The 15,672-nt window shown below is 42.8% G+C and overlaps 1 protein-coding gene across 1 annotated transcript in view; it reads right to left on the reverse strand.

The window, feature by feature from the left end:
- The window catches only part of LOC124778024 (actin cytoskeleton-regulatory complex protein PAN1-like), an 856,035-nt gene that overhangs the window by 189,641 nt on the left and 650,722 nt on the right, over nucleotides 1–15,672 (reverse strand). The window lies entirely within an intron of this gene.

Raw genomic sequence — 15,672 nt, forward strand, 5'->3', positions numbered from 1 at the left:
AACAACAACAAAACGAAGAGAGAGAATAAAAATCAAGTTGCCCGAGTCTCTCGCCCTAGTTGTACTGTTGTTTTATTGGAAAAAGTTTTAACCGAGTAAGTATCTAACATTTTCTGTCGAGTTTCGGATTACATTCGTTAACATAATTAGTGCTCAGTGAGTAGATAATTATTTAACTGGCACTGAAATGTCTGATACACAAAGGGTTTGTTAATGGTGTCAGTTTTGCCGCGCCATACTAATAAGTTCATAGTTCAAAATGATGCAGTATCCCATTATTCTCCGAACTTAATTTCAACGCAATGTAATAATTTAGCATATTGACATGATGAATGCAGTAACTCTACTCCGTATTACATGACAAAAGAGCAACCAATTGTCAGGTTTATTTTCATGCGACTGAGATATTTTTCATCTCTATCTGCTCTAAAACATTAATTTTCAGTCAAAGTAAAAAAAGAAAAAAAAGAAAATTATTGTAGTGCTATTTGATTTTTGAGTTTTCATTGGTCGGATTTATTTTCTGCTGACACCGACGTCTCTAGCGATGGATGTCTCCAATTTACATAGATGAAGGAAGGAGGGCTTTTGTTAAAGAACGCTCTTCATGCTTTAATGAAATAAAATAGACAGTTCACGAGAAACCTCAATAGAAACAGATGGAAAGAGGTGACAGTCACTCACATCAAAAATTTTGATAATTTTCTAAATCCAGGTTAAGCTCTCAGTCAATATGGGGTAAGATCAGAACATTCAAAGAACTATGAAAACTGCTAAGTACACAAACATTCTTACTATTTAACAAGTTGTTTCTTTCTCTGTTCGTATTCGTTCGGACGAGACTTGTAAAACTGCGTACAAAACAACGTGGCAAAGGCAAATAAAACCACTTTCACACGATATTATTTCTGTAATAGAGGAAAATCTAGACGTTCGCAATATATCGGAAACCAAAGAACAGCTGAACTGACTCGGAAGAGATGATGGGAGGTGCCACGCATGTATCACTGCTAGGCTGTCGAGTTTTCAGTACACTCTGCGGCCAAGCGAGCCTTCAGGATTTATATAAAATTCCATATCGATGAAGTGCTGCTCACAGTTCTTTTCAGTTTCTACCGTCAATTGGGCGTTGGCGTATTACTGGTAAACATTGTTGTGGGAGGTAGGTAATCGGTCTCCAGCCTTTGGCCAGATGACGAAATACTCATTTCAGCTGCGAAGCCAGCGTTCGTGGCGCTGGTTCTTCGATTGCCTACAAAAATTTGTCTCCCGCATGTGATAAGAGCGGGAATGCCACAGTTAAATGGTTCAAATGGCTCTGAGCTCTATTGGACTTAACATTCGAGGTCATCAGTCCCCTAGAACCTAGAACTACATCATGCCCGAGGCAGGATTCGAACCTGCGACCGTAGCGGTCTTGCGGTTCCAGAATGTAGCGCCTAGAACCGCTCGGCCACTCTGGCCGGCAATGCCATAGTTACTCTACCCGTCTAACCGCAGAACTTCCATTTCCACCTGATCTAGGTGGCTGTAAGACAGAAATTACAGGCTCACAGCCTGATTTATTCTCACTATTGTGGCCATCAGTTTCCCCTCATTTCTTTATAAGTGGGTTCGCTGAGTAGGTCCTGTATTTTCTGTAACATTCAGATACTTTCGTTACAAAGACATCATTGCGCTTGCACGCACGTTTAGGAATTACTGCACGGTCATTTTTATGCTTTACGATGATGTTTTACTCTGGTAGTTTTCCTTGGGAAGGGAGGGGGGAAACAAGATGTTCAGTTTGTCTTTTAACTTTCTCCGTATCGGCTTGTGCTAAGTAGTGAAGAGTCGACTGGGTCGAGAATCTCCTCTTCGGGAAAAAGTCTGTGTACTGCTCCAAAAGTGAGCTCCTTAGGGAGACACTCTTTGGTGGCGTCAGGTTATGGTTAGGACGACAAACTACTGTCTGCAGCTCCTCCAGCTTCAGTTAACCCTGCGTCATCTTCTGCTGGAGAATTTCGAAATTCCGCTTCTGCCTGTCAAACATTATTACTCAACCCACTGCCTTGTTGGAAGGTAAATTTTTCAGCTATCACCTGTCTACAGGTTTCTGTTTTTCGACTAGTTAATGTTCTAACAAAACTAGTGTTCTGTTGCCGATGTCGAGATCGGAAAAAGCATAACGAAGCATTCCCTGCCGTATTTCTTTCCCTGATTCCTATATAGTTTTTTCGCCTTGTTCAATCTCATAGGCATTTGGACGCGGTGTGTCTTTATGGAAACGAGGTTTTGATTTACCATTCATTGTATGATTACTTCTCTTCAGTCTCAACGATATCAGCTGCTGAAATGTTTTCGTACTTTCTGTCCATGCAGGTCGGATACATACATGCCTAAACTTACACGGTCAGTGCCATCTTCAATAAAACTTTTTCTGGATCTATGACAGTGCTGAAGTATTGTGAAATTAAACAACATTGCTACCACTGCTGAAAGTGGCCTTTGTCTGCTATTAGAGTAACGCCACTACACCATTTATACCGCGTGTTAAAAAAGCATCTCATGTGTTAAAAAAGCGTCTTATGTTCTTATGGAAGATAGTATTGTTAAAAAGCAGAACAAAGACTCTCATAAAGGTAAGTTCGTAAAATCGTACTTACTGAGATATTTATTATGTCAGTTGAATCGAGAATGACCAATATTCGGTGCTGTAGGTAGCCTTCCTGTTGACATTCATAATAACTCCTTTACGTTGTGATTGTATCTGTGCTTAGCCCTCTGAATGTGACGCTGTTGTGAGAAATAGCACTCACAACTGTCACCGACATGAACCGTTCCATTTGAATCTTTCTTAGGTTGTACTTTCACAACAATAAGATGAGTCATCCCGTGGAATGCGGACGACGCCAACAGTGAAATAGAGTCCAATTGTCCCAAGCGTGGAACGGCATCCGTATTCCGGTAAGGTTTAGCCAACGGCGTTTGCGGTATCGATAGCTACGATGCCACGGCGTAGGTGCAAGTTTTTAGGTTGGCACTACGACACTGACACCGACGACAGCCCCGTCACTTATCGACCTTAATGACAGTGAAAAATTAAACCGCGTGTACCTAATAGAAATTTTGGAAAAGCAATCGTCACCGAAGTTAATCTGTCGGTAAAGAGGGAGGAAAGGGTTACATCTAAATGAAAGGAAAAGTGCAAATGAAACTGGTCGAAATTAATTCTGAAAAGGGGTAAAGTTAATAAAGAAAGTAAATGTGCGGTCGTTACGTTAACAATTAACTAGCGTTAATTAGATCTTTGAGATTTGGGGAAAATTACGGTCGCCAGTCCTATGGACAACTACTATAATAACTGAAAAAGAAAGGTTATTGCACATATAATTAGCACTAAAAGCGTGGCAACTGAAGGTTGACACGTGTAGTGTGAAAACTGAAAGTTTGTCAGAAGTAATAAATTTCGCTACACTCTGACTTAATTTAGCAAAAGAATTAATAAAACCGGAAAATCGAAAGTTAATTTAGTGACTGAAGTTAATAGTGAGCTTTCTTTCTGAAGCACATCGAAATTCAGTAAAATACGGTTAGTCTTTCAAGCTACTTGAATCTACGCAATTTAGAAATAAGAGATTTAACTTTGAACTTGAATTAAATGATTCTGAACAATTAACAATAGTAAAATTTAGTACGTACCAAGCTGAGCTGCAGTCACAGGTAAGCTAAAATACGGTAACAAAACTCGCACTGTTAATTTGTGCTTGTGTAACCTAAATATTGTAGCCAGCTATGAATACTTTTACTGAACTTTGAAATTAAAGCAGTGAAATGGAATGATATTACTTTAATGCTGGCGTTTGAATTTCAACGACACTCGGGTTCATTCCGGAAAAGGAAGGGACCCTGCTTGGTAATGCAATTGGGACAATGAGCAACAAAGTTTCATGCTATTTTGCTGTAATTTTGTGAGGCAAATTGAACAGTTTGAAAAGCTGAGGTCTGCCATACAGTTCTAAAACTTTACGTGCTTCCAGTCTTCCTTGTTGGTTAATTGAAGGTTTGAAGTCGTCGATCGAGGAGGTGGCGACAGTCACTCATTGTCGGCCGTCGCTGTTGCAGAAGCTAAATGTTGGCGCGCCTTCTTCTCGACACGGTCACCAGGCGAAACGGGCTCTTGATTTGCGCCGGCTAATGCTTCCCGTCCGCGACACCGTGTCAGAAACTATCATAGCAAGTCAAGCGCAGTTACATGCTGCCAAACCCCGAAAGCGCGGCAACTCGCGGGAGCGTCACACAACACACCTGCTCCACCGTCCTACTCCAGCCAGACTCCGCTCTGCCCACGCTCCACGCGGCAGAGTTAACACTACCGAAGATCCTAAACACTTTGGTTCTCCACACGACCTATCGATGTAATCGTTCCATAGCATAGTTTTCCCTAGGCAAGACCCAGCGTAAAAATAACAAAAAATATTTACAAAAAAATCCAATTATATATCGACATAAATGCATATATATACAAATAGTAAAACAATTACAATATACAAAGACACAGAAATGTTATATCTTCAGGTAACAAAATAAGGAAAAAAGTTTGCAGTGCATTAGATGGAAATAGGAGGATATGCATTTCCGGCGTTACAAGCTGAGACAATATCTCACAAGCAGGCAATCTGATTATAAGCCGCTTGTGAGGTACGATGGCAAAAGCCTTCTAGAAATATGAAATAAATTTGTAATTCGTTGTCGAAAACTCTCAACACTTTGTGTGAGAAAAGCGCTAGTTGTGTTTCACAAGAACGATGTTTTATAAATCCGTGTTGACAGTGTGTCAATAGACCATTCTCTTCGCGGTAATTCATAATGTTCGAACACAATATATATTCCAAAATCCTGCTGCATGTCTACGTTAATGATGTGGGCCTGTAATTTAGTGAATTACCGCTTTCCTTGAATATTGGTGTGACCTGCGCAGTTTTTCAGTCTTTGGGTTTGGATCTTTCGTCGAGCGGCTGTATACGATTGTTAAGTGTTGCATCAGCATACTCTAAAAAAGGAACCTAATTGGTATACAGTCTGGACCGGAAGACTTGCTTTTATTAAATGATTTAAGCTGATTCACTAAAGAGAGGATATCTACTTGCAAGTTGCTCATGTAGGCAGCTGTTCTTCATTCGTATTCTGGAATATTTAGTTCGTCTTCTTTGGTGAAGCAATTTCGGAAGGCTCTGTTTAGTATCTCTGGTTTAGCAGCACTGTCATCGATAGCATTTCCATTGCTATCGTGCAGTTTAGACATTGATCCTGTCTGGCCACTAGCGTACTTTACATACGACCAGAATCTCTTTGGATTTTCTGCCAGCTTTCGAGACAAAATTTCGTTGTGGAAACTACTATATGCATCTCGCATTGTCAGTGCTAACATGCAAGTAACACTGCGTGAAATAAACACAGATATCAATGTGGGACGTATGACGAACATATCCGTTAGGACAGTACGACGAAATGTGGCGTTAATGGGCTATGGCAGCAGACGAGCGACGCGAGTGCCTTTGCTAACAGGACGACATCGCCTGCGGGGCCTCTCCTGGGCTCGTCACCATATCGGCTGGAATCTAACGACTAAAAAATCGTGACCTGGTCAGCCGAGTCCAGATTTCAGATGGTTAGACCTGATGGCAGGGTTCGATTGTGACCACGAAGCCATGAACCCTAGTTGCCAACAAGGCCCTGTGCAAGCTGGTGGTAGCTCCATAAGGGTATGCGCTGTGTTTACACGGGATTGGCTGTGTCCTCTGGTCCTACTGAACCGATCACTAATTGGAAATGGCTATGTTCGGATACTAGGAGACCATTTGCTGCACCCAGTTTGCCCGACATGAATCCTATCGAACGTTTATGGGGCACAACCGAGAGGTCAGTTGATGTACAAAATCCTGCACCGGCGACATCTTTTGCAATTATGGACGGCTATAGGCGCAGCGTGGCTCAATATTTCTGCAGACGACTACCAACGACCTGTTGAGCCCACGCCGCGTCGAGTTGCTGCACTACGCCGGCCAGAAGTGGGTCTGACACGATGTTAGGAGGTGTCCCCACGACTTTTGCCACCTCAGTGTATGCCTGCAGGCAACCCAAAACGTAAGCTCTCTTCCGACAGTGCGTCATTCCTCTTGTACTATGATCGTAAAGAGTGGGACGACATGTGTAACTTACTTTTTAAAGTCCCTTGAATATCTCGCGTAGACATCATGAAAATGAGATAAGAGACCTGAAAACGCGAACAGAGGCATATACATAATAATTTTTCTTTCGCATGGTACGAGGATGGATTAGGGCATTCCTGAGACGATACTGTCCCTGCCGCCGTGTGTCAAGGCTCAAAGTACGAGCGTACACGCAGCGTGCAAGACGTACGGCAACTGGTCTGTACGGCAGCTCCCCGCTGTCGTCGCTGGACATGCGCTGTATTTGAGATTGGCACCAGTCCTAGTCTGGAAATAGTTTTACGGAGTGACGTACCAGTAAAGTATAATCCCTCATTTGTTTAAAAGATTACAGATTTGTCTGTCATTTATACGAAACGATGAAAGAGGAAGGAAATTATGGCAACAGTGATAAATTAAAAACTTGAACACAGTTTGTTCATAGTATACAAATAAAATACACTGATCATCCAGAACACTTTAACCAGCTGTCTAGCGGTTCTAGGCACGCAGTCCGGAACCGTGCGTCTGCTACGGTCGCAGGTTCGAATCCTGCCTCGGGCATGGATGTATGTGATGTCCTTAGGTTAGTTAGGTTTAAGTAGTTCTAAGTTCTAGGGGACTTATGACCACAGCAGTTGAGTCCCATAGTGCTCAGAGCCATTTTGAACCAGCTATCTAACCGCCGGTATGTCCACCTCTGACACGAATAGCAGCGGCGACGAGTATTGGCGTGGAAGCAGTGAGGCCTTGGTAGGCCGCTGGAGGGAGCTGGCACCACATCTGACCACACAGGTCACCCAGTTACCGTAAAATCCGGGAGGGGGCGATGAGCTCTGACGCTACATTCAATCACTTCCAAGATGTTGTAATGTTGATGCATTAAGTTGTTCTGAAAGCGGTGCTGATATTCAAGACAATAAAAGCCGGTTAAAAGCTGTGAGCTATCTGGGGAAGTCAACATTGCATTACTAAGCAATGTTTCACCAGGTATTCAGTCTAGCTTACCAAATTCCCAACCAGACTAACATTAATTATAATCTTTTAATAGTCATCTTACGACAACCGGTGATGTATATATGGTGCCTTATTTAGGATTGTGAAACTGTGAGTTTGTAATCTTACGGAACACATCAAATACGGAGCCAAGATTGGGAGACTGTATACAACACTGTATTCATAAAATAACACACGAAGAACGTTGAAATATATGCAAGAGGAAATTAACCACAACCAACCGATTCAATTTTCACCCAAAGAAGTTACGTTCGTAGCGCAATCCTGTCCGTCATGAAAATACCACACACTGGTATACTAAATTCATACTAACTCTCTGTGAAATCTTCCCAAAAAGAATAGCTGAGGGCTACTTTGATGATTACACCACATGCTTCACGTGGTCAACTTGGTTTACACAAAGAGTGTAACATCACTATAATTTTGATAATTAAAATAAATTACATCGAAACGCAACTGGTTACTATCATCTTACTATTAACCTGATGGGTCAAACAATTGTATAAGCACGTGGTACTGGTCTCACAAAGTACACCCCACGTGGGTTGAAAATAAAGAAAAGTTGCTATATTGAAAAATATTGTCGAGACAAGACGTTATAATCTCACGCACATTCGCATTTAAGATTGATGATCTTAGTTAGAGTTATGGATCATCAACACGTGGTTCCACTTTACTCACAAAGTAGTGACGAAGCAACTACTGGAAGAAATTCTGAACTTCACACTCAAATTACACTGCGTTGCAATTTAAGATAACATTAGATATTTTAGAGCTAAACCTGAAATAAAGGTGATTAAATTTTCAGTTAGGCTGAACATAAGAAATCCATTGTCCTACGGACTTAGCCGGACATCTTACCTCTTCAGACGCTCGCCACAGACAGACTGGCGTGGGCCCCTACCGAGGGCGCTTCACAGATACAAACGGAAGTGACCAGAGAGGCAGCTTCCTATACCAACATGACAAGGGACAGACAGGACCACACTAAGGATAGAAACCTCTTTGCTTTTAGAAAGCGTAGCTACTTGTTCTGACGTTGGTCCCACTGTTCTCTAGCAGACCGGCTCGTCTGCTACCATCGAGCACGCAACTAGAAATATATTTGCTCATTCATCCATTCACACAGAAGGGAAGGGGGATGACAGTATCTTATCATATACACTAGGTAAAAGAAAGCGCATGTAGGTTCCATATGAGACTGTGTGATATGAATTACATATAAACTGTGTTTTAAAGTGTAGTAGTGTGACAGATCGTTCTTCTTTATGTGCAAAACTAACACGTTCCACTGCTCAGTCTCCTCCCAGATAGAGTCAGAAACACCACAGTAAATTTAGAACTGGAATGTATGCTGTAAATGACAACAGATTTAAGAAATTAACATGAAAGGAATCCAACAGAGACCTTTCAATGTGTTCGATCGGGTTAAGATCTGGTTAGTTCGGGGGGGGGGGGGGGTGAGGGAGGGGGGGGGGGCAGCTCAGGAGTTGTCACTCGCCACTGCGTTCCCCGATTCACTCCATCACACTCCTGTCCTTGTGACATGGCGCACTGCCTTGTTGAAAAATGCCACTGCCGTCTGGGAAGAGGATCATCATGAAGGGGTGTATGTGCTCGACAACCAGTGTACGATACTCCTTGGCCGTCATGGTGCCTTGCACGAGCTCCACTGGACCAATGGAGGTCTACGTGAATGTTTCCCAGAGCATAATGGAGCCGCCGCCAGCGAGTTTCTGTCCTGTAGCACAGGTGTCAAGGAAGTGTTGCCCTGGAAGAAGACGGATTCGCGCCCTCCCATCGGGTTGATGAAGGAGGTATCGGGATTCGACAGACCATGCAACGCTCTGACACTGCGCCAACGTCTAGTGCCTATGGTCACGTGCCAATTTCAGTCGTAGTTGCCTACGTCGAGGTGTTAACACAGGCACATGCATGGGTTGATGGCTGCGTAGGCCCATCGTTAGGAGTGTTCGTTGCACCGTGCGTTCAGACACACTTGTACTGCGCCCAACAGTAACGTCTGACGTTAGTTTCGCCACAGTTCACCGCCTTTCCTGTGTTACAAGTCTGCCCACTCTAGGACGTCCGACATCTGTAATGAGAGGTGTCTGCTTAATGCCATGACGTCTGGACGTGGTTTCACTTTGGTTTCAACACGTGTTGCAGACACGCACCAAAGCACTCCTTGAACACCCGGCAAGCCGTGCAGTTTCCGAAATGGACGAGCCATCGGTCAAACTGACATACATTGTGTGCCTTCCGCATTCTGCACACGGACAGCACGTTCTCTGATAATACACCCACACTGCGTGTGTCACGCTAGCTGTCATTCCCCGCCAGCTGATGCTGCTGTCGCCTGGACGGGTTTGTATCAGTAGTAGGTCGGTGGTCATAATGTTCTGTCTGATCAGTGTAGAAAATAGCTGATTTGCTGCCTGTGTCTATATAATACACCTTTATCTACTTGTAGCATTTGAAAACGGACAAATTAACACTAAAAACAGAGTTCTCTAATCTCAGTTATCACCCTGTGGCACTGACTATTCGTAGCGCCCAAACAGTGCTATCATCATATATTACAATATAATTTTTGAGCATAGATCTAAAAAAAAAATTAGAATCAATAAGGGAATTCTGCTAATTACATATCACTTTTCGAGAAAAACCAGCGGGCGGTGGATGGACTAAGTTTTCTTTTATTTCCCTATTTAATTCAATATTTTGATTCTACGTATCTTTAAACTGAGTGAGAAAATTTTTCAATCTTTGTTCGATTTCTGTGTTTATTACAGGAAATAATAAGAGTACGAAATCGAAAATAGGTTATTTAAAAACCGATTATTTGAGCAGGTTTCTCAATCATGTTAAATTACCGTTGAAAAAAGAAAAAACGTTATAACCCAGAAACCAATTGTTTCATCGATAACTTCCATTCCAACTTGGTGGCTCTTACTTCGGTCCCTGTACACCTCGGTAACTCCCCGCATTGCGGTACCACTCAGCTAGAGGACTGATAACAATATAGAGAATCTCATTGTTGTACTGGAATATCGTGCGACAATTCGTTTTTGGCAGCAGCGAAAATGTTGCAGCTGTGTCAAGCAGGTTCCTTTATAACTCTCGATTGGCCTGAGACAGCTGCAAAATTGCAGTTACTGGCGGAAAGGAATTACTAGACTATACTCCACTTTAACGGTGACCCGCGTTAAAGCTCCCGTTTCCAGGACTCAGAGAGGCGCGTCGCCCCCGCATCGAACCCAGCCTGTGGATTAGCGATGAGGGCCATATATGCCAGCCAGTCTGGATGTTGTTTTTAGCCGGCTTCCCACAAGTAATTAGACAAATACCGGTGTGATACCCACGACATGCCTTGGATACACGCTACGCAGATATGTTCGTAAACGTTCTCACATTTCAATATGAGCTGGCTACACAGATTCTGTTCCAGAGGGAAGTGCTGGCGACACGGGAGACGGCCATGGACATGAAGAAGAAGAAGACGCCATTTTAATAGCGGACTGTGTCATTTGGTATCGGTTGCTTTACATCAGCGAAATAGTGCGGTATTCCAGGCATTTGTACAGAGGCTGAAGATCATCATCATCAGTGTTCTGCCTAAAGGCAGGTTTTCACATGGTAGTTCTCCAGGATGTCCGGTCTTCTGACATTCTCTTCAGGTCTGCATAATTTCCTCTTCCCTTTATGTCGTCTATCACCTTGTATCTCCTTCTTCCTCTCAGTCTTCTCCCACAAACCAATCCTTCCAAAGCATCTGCTAGCAAGCACTCCCTTCTCAGTGAATGTCCCAACCAGTTCTTTTTCCTTTCTCTTACAAGCTTCTGCAGAGGCTGAAGATAAGTACCTATAAATAAAAAAAGATGGCCAAGTGCGGGCAGGACTGGCGCGCAGACGATTCCGTGCAAACTTAATTAACCACATCAAAATCTGTACAGTAATGCCTCGGAGTAATCCGGACATATTGTAAAAAGAAACGAGCAGGAAAAGATTTAATGAAAAAGTTTTTTATTTAGGTACCACAACATGACTACAACTTACATTTTGTGTTCGCATGCAGTAATGTTCGTCTATTATGCTTTTGGCGAATGATGAATGGAACGTATGTTCAAGTGGCAAAAGACTTTTTATGTAATATAATTACAATTTAACAACTTTCAGAATTTTTACTTTACTTATACTGAAAAATCTTAATTCTTGCCGAATTTCATGATTCTACGTCAGAGGGAAGTAACCTTGGGGTTCTGATGAGTGAGTTTTCGAATATCAAAATATGACATAAATGGACGTATCTTTTGATTGCATTCACTTAGAAGTTAACAATCTTTATAGCGCCAAGAGACTATAGCCTTTAGTATGTGACGCAAATTTGAACTTGATACACCAAACCGTTCCAGAGATAAAGGGTCTTAACTGACAGACAGACAACCAGACAAACGGATAAAAATGTGACAAAAATACTTTTTGGTGATATATAATCGCAAATTAGCCTTTTTAGGATTTTTTCCTTTGCTTGTACTTTGAAACCTTGCTTCTCGCCAAATTCGACGATACTAGATGAAGCGGAACCACCCTATTGGTTTTGATGAATGAGTTAGCGAGTATCATAATATGTGACATAAATGGCCGCATCTTGAGATGGAAATGACTAAAAAGCTCAAAATTTTTACGCCACCTACGGACCATAGAGCTTACACAAATCTTAAGTGTCGGATAGTCAGTCAGACAAGCGGACAACATAGCGATCCGTTTTTACAGAATGAGGCACGGTACCCTGAAAAGAATTAATCACATGTCTTTATTTTTTTAAAAGAGGTGTTAATGAAAACTGTATGACTGTCCACTCCCCCCTCCTCGTACAGTGGCTTGCGGCCGTGCATGTTGCAGTGAGTAGACTGGTGATCGCAGCTGCCGGCCTGGAGCTGCGGCCGCGCCAGGCCCACCTACAGCAGGTTGCGCAAGGCGCCCTCCGGATCCGCCGTGTGATACAGATCTGTGGCCGCAGCGCAGCGCCGCTATTTTCGGCGGAAGGCCGAGGCCGAACAGTACTGTCCGAGCGGCGCACATCGGCCTGCTCTGCGGCTGGGAAGACGTCGTGGGAGCACCTCTCCAGCCACTCTACCAGCTGCTTGTCCTTTCCCACCGTACGTGGACAGGTGAAAATCTTTCTGACAATTAAAAGCTGTGTTTTCTAGGATGAAATGTGCTCCATTTTGAGATCTGTTCTGGAAGTAAGGTTAGCTTTCCAATACGCCCGTCATAGAAGGCAACCACCTGTACTTCCCGCCACTTCTCTACGCTGCTCTGCAGTTATATGTCTGTGCCAAAATGTTGTCTTCACAGTCAGCAGATGAACATCGGAGCCAGGTCCGGGCTGTATGGCCGGAGATTAAAAAAAAGGCTCTGTGCAATATGGGACTTAACTTCTGAGGTCATCAGTCCCCTAGAACTTAGAAGTACTTAAACCTAACCAACCTAACGACATCAAACACACCGATGCCCCAGGCAGGATTCGAACCTGCAACTGTAGCGGTCGCGCGGTTGCAGACTGTAGCGCCTAGAACCGCTAGGCCACCCCTGCCGGCGGTGATCAAACAACTAGTAATTAATGTACATAGTGTTTCAAGCACCTGTTTCCGTCCTGTGAAGCCATTTAAACGATCACTAGCAAGTACTTGCGATACGAGTCCGTTTAAGTGCTGGTAGCATACGCTCAGGCTACATGTATGTCATCGGACTAAATTCGCCATCCGGTCGGCCAACCTCCAAGTGGGACTTTTAACAGCTCTAGATCAATATTTTCGTAGCAGAGGGGGAATACAGTCGCTTACTAACATTTACCGTAGTAGACAGTCTGCATCCTCCTTTGATCTCGGTGATACAAGTGTACGTCGCTTAAAGTGGCCGGCGTGAGGAGCGGTTTTCACTTTCTTTTAATATACGAGTGCATGAGTCACAGCCGGCGTTGGCAGCAGCACAAGGCTAAAGAGTTCACCGTGTATATAAAACTCGCGCGCTAATTCGAGACAACTCTTGAATAAATGTTTCTCAGCAAGAGGTCGCAAAAGCGGTGATACTCGGTGACAAAACGTCATTAGTTGTCTTTTGATGTTATGAGTTCTGTCAAAATCAACGACAGCAACTGTCGATTCGTTTCAACAACTAAGTACTTGCAAGTTGTACATGTTTACCGTTTATACGTTCTTTCACATAACTTTAGAGTTTGTTTACAACTGTGCTCACAAAAGACTTTTACTAGCGTATTCGTTATTTTTTCCGCGTTTATTGTCTCAGCTTTGGTGTGACCATTAACCCACACAAATTGTGTCATACAACGAGTCAGTACGTAGGTCACTGCATTGTGACTAAAAGGAAATCATTAAAGCAAGCAGTTTGCAATGCAGTTTGTACATACGAATGATGCAAGACACAAAAAAGTATAAACTTTTGGCGAAAATATCTTATGTAAAGAATGTGACACAAGGAACCATTTAAACTTAGGTGAGAAAATACACATACTATCACTTTCATTTCTCAACTTTGCCGAATTCTATTGTAAACAGAAACTACTGTGCTAAGTAAACGTGAATCGTTATTTTCTGACTGTCTGACTGAATAATTACGGTAGTTTATTGTCAAGACGGACTTCATCAAAATTAAAAGTTAAAATGTGGAAGAAATGGTCTTACTAATGCCTTATTTACTGTTCACGCACTTGAGTCGCAATGGAATGTTCGAATACAGAGTAACTTTTTGGGATCTTGAGTTTCTAAAGGCGACACAAAAAGAATTTCATGCATAGCCCACCAAAAACATATGGATAATTTCAAGCAAAGACATCCGTAGACGAGGGTTTTCCTTCTAAACATGTAATTTTAGAAAAAAGTATAAATAAAGAGACCACCGTACTGAATCATATACGTTCAGTAGTGTATTATACAAACTCAGATACTAGCATTTTAATTGTTGATACCAACCTGAACTGGCTCATAATTAACCATTTGCTGTATCACCTTGATCCCTGTACCAAAACATCTGCACAGCTCATATGTGCGGTAACACTACGTTCCATTAATGAGACGTCCCCTGGCAAGTTAAACGTATGTGAGATGAAGATCCCCTTCTACACGCGCATGTATTCTGCGCTTCGATACAGTGGCTTTATAAACATGTCCAAATCCACCTTAGGACCTTAGCGTTAAATCATTATCACCATCTTGTTTAAGTATTGTTTTGCTCGTTCGATTAACTGTCGGAGCGTGTCTAAAATGACCGCTTACTATTTTTAGACCACCATTACTGCTACTACTTCGCCTACGGTGCGTTTATTTCGTGGAGTTCCTTATAAGGAGTGGGCAACAAGAACTCGTTTAGCTTACGTTTGAATATATTATTTTATCAGTTTCCATCTGACTAAGCGAGCCAGCCAAAGAGTGGCTAGGATGAGACAGATTACGGGAGGAGGAGATAGACAGGAAGGGGGGGGGGGGGGGTGGGAAATAGTCTAAGAGATGGGAAAAGAGGAGATGGGTAGAGAAAAGTAGGAGATGGGCAGACGCTAGGTGGGAGGTAGAGATAGATAGAGAGAGGAGAGGAGACATGGACAGCAGAGGGGGAGGAGCAAATGGAGAGAGAAATGGAAGAGGGGGAGACGAGCAAAGAGGAGGGAGAGGAAGAGGTGGACAGATAAAGGGCAATGGATGATATGGGTAGAGGACGGAGGAAGAAATAGAAAGAGAGAGAGAAGGGGGGGGGAGGGGAAGAGATGGACTAATAGAAGACTGGAACAAATACATACGGAGGTCTCACCTGGTCTTAGTTAATCTGTACATAAATTTTTAACAAACTAGTATCGAGTCAAGAGATGATTCAAGGTATTTAATTTGGTCGACAAGTTCATATCCGTCCCTAGCACAAAGTGTTTCGGGAAGTAGTCATAACTTTTGGTTTTTTCTTTACCTGTTTATTGAGGAGACAACTGAGATAGTTCCTATGCGTGAAATAACATCCTGCATGAATTATATGTCCGCCGCCTCCTTTCTCCCCACAGATTGTTCAAAAAGTGTCGAATATTTTCTAGAAGTGTTAATACTAATCGAAGGAATCAAACAAGCCCAGTAACATAAGTCCGGACTTTCTGAGCTCCGACCATTCGTTCACAGAAGGGGCTGAAAGGTTTTTGGCTGCAGGCAGGAGCACAGCCGTTGTATTACTACTCCGTCAACAAGGTCAACAGAGTGTTTTGATATTTTTCTGTGTAATACTGCGCTAGGCACGCATTAACTTTATATAATCTGCAGCCAGCAGGTTCGAGGTGTGTTGCATTCACATTTCAGCCATGTCGGTGTGTGTTATTGTTATGCATCACAGCATTAGGTTTTTATTGGCATTGTATGTGGAATGGTTCAGTAAATTCGCTTTCCTCTTTTCCAACACTTGTTAGCAG

The sequence above is a fragment of the Schistocerca piceifrons genome, chromosome 2 (assembly GCF_021461385.2).
Source record: "Schistocerca piceifrons isolate TAMUIC-IGC-003096 chromosome 2, iqSchPice1.1, whole genome shotgun sequence".
Classification (NCBI taxonomy): Eukaryota; Metazoa; Arthropoda; class Insecta; order Orthoptera; family Acrididae; genus Schistocerca; species Schistocerca piceifrons.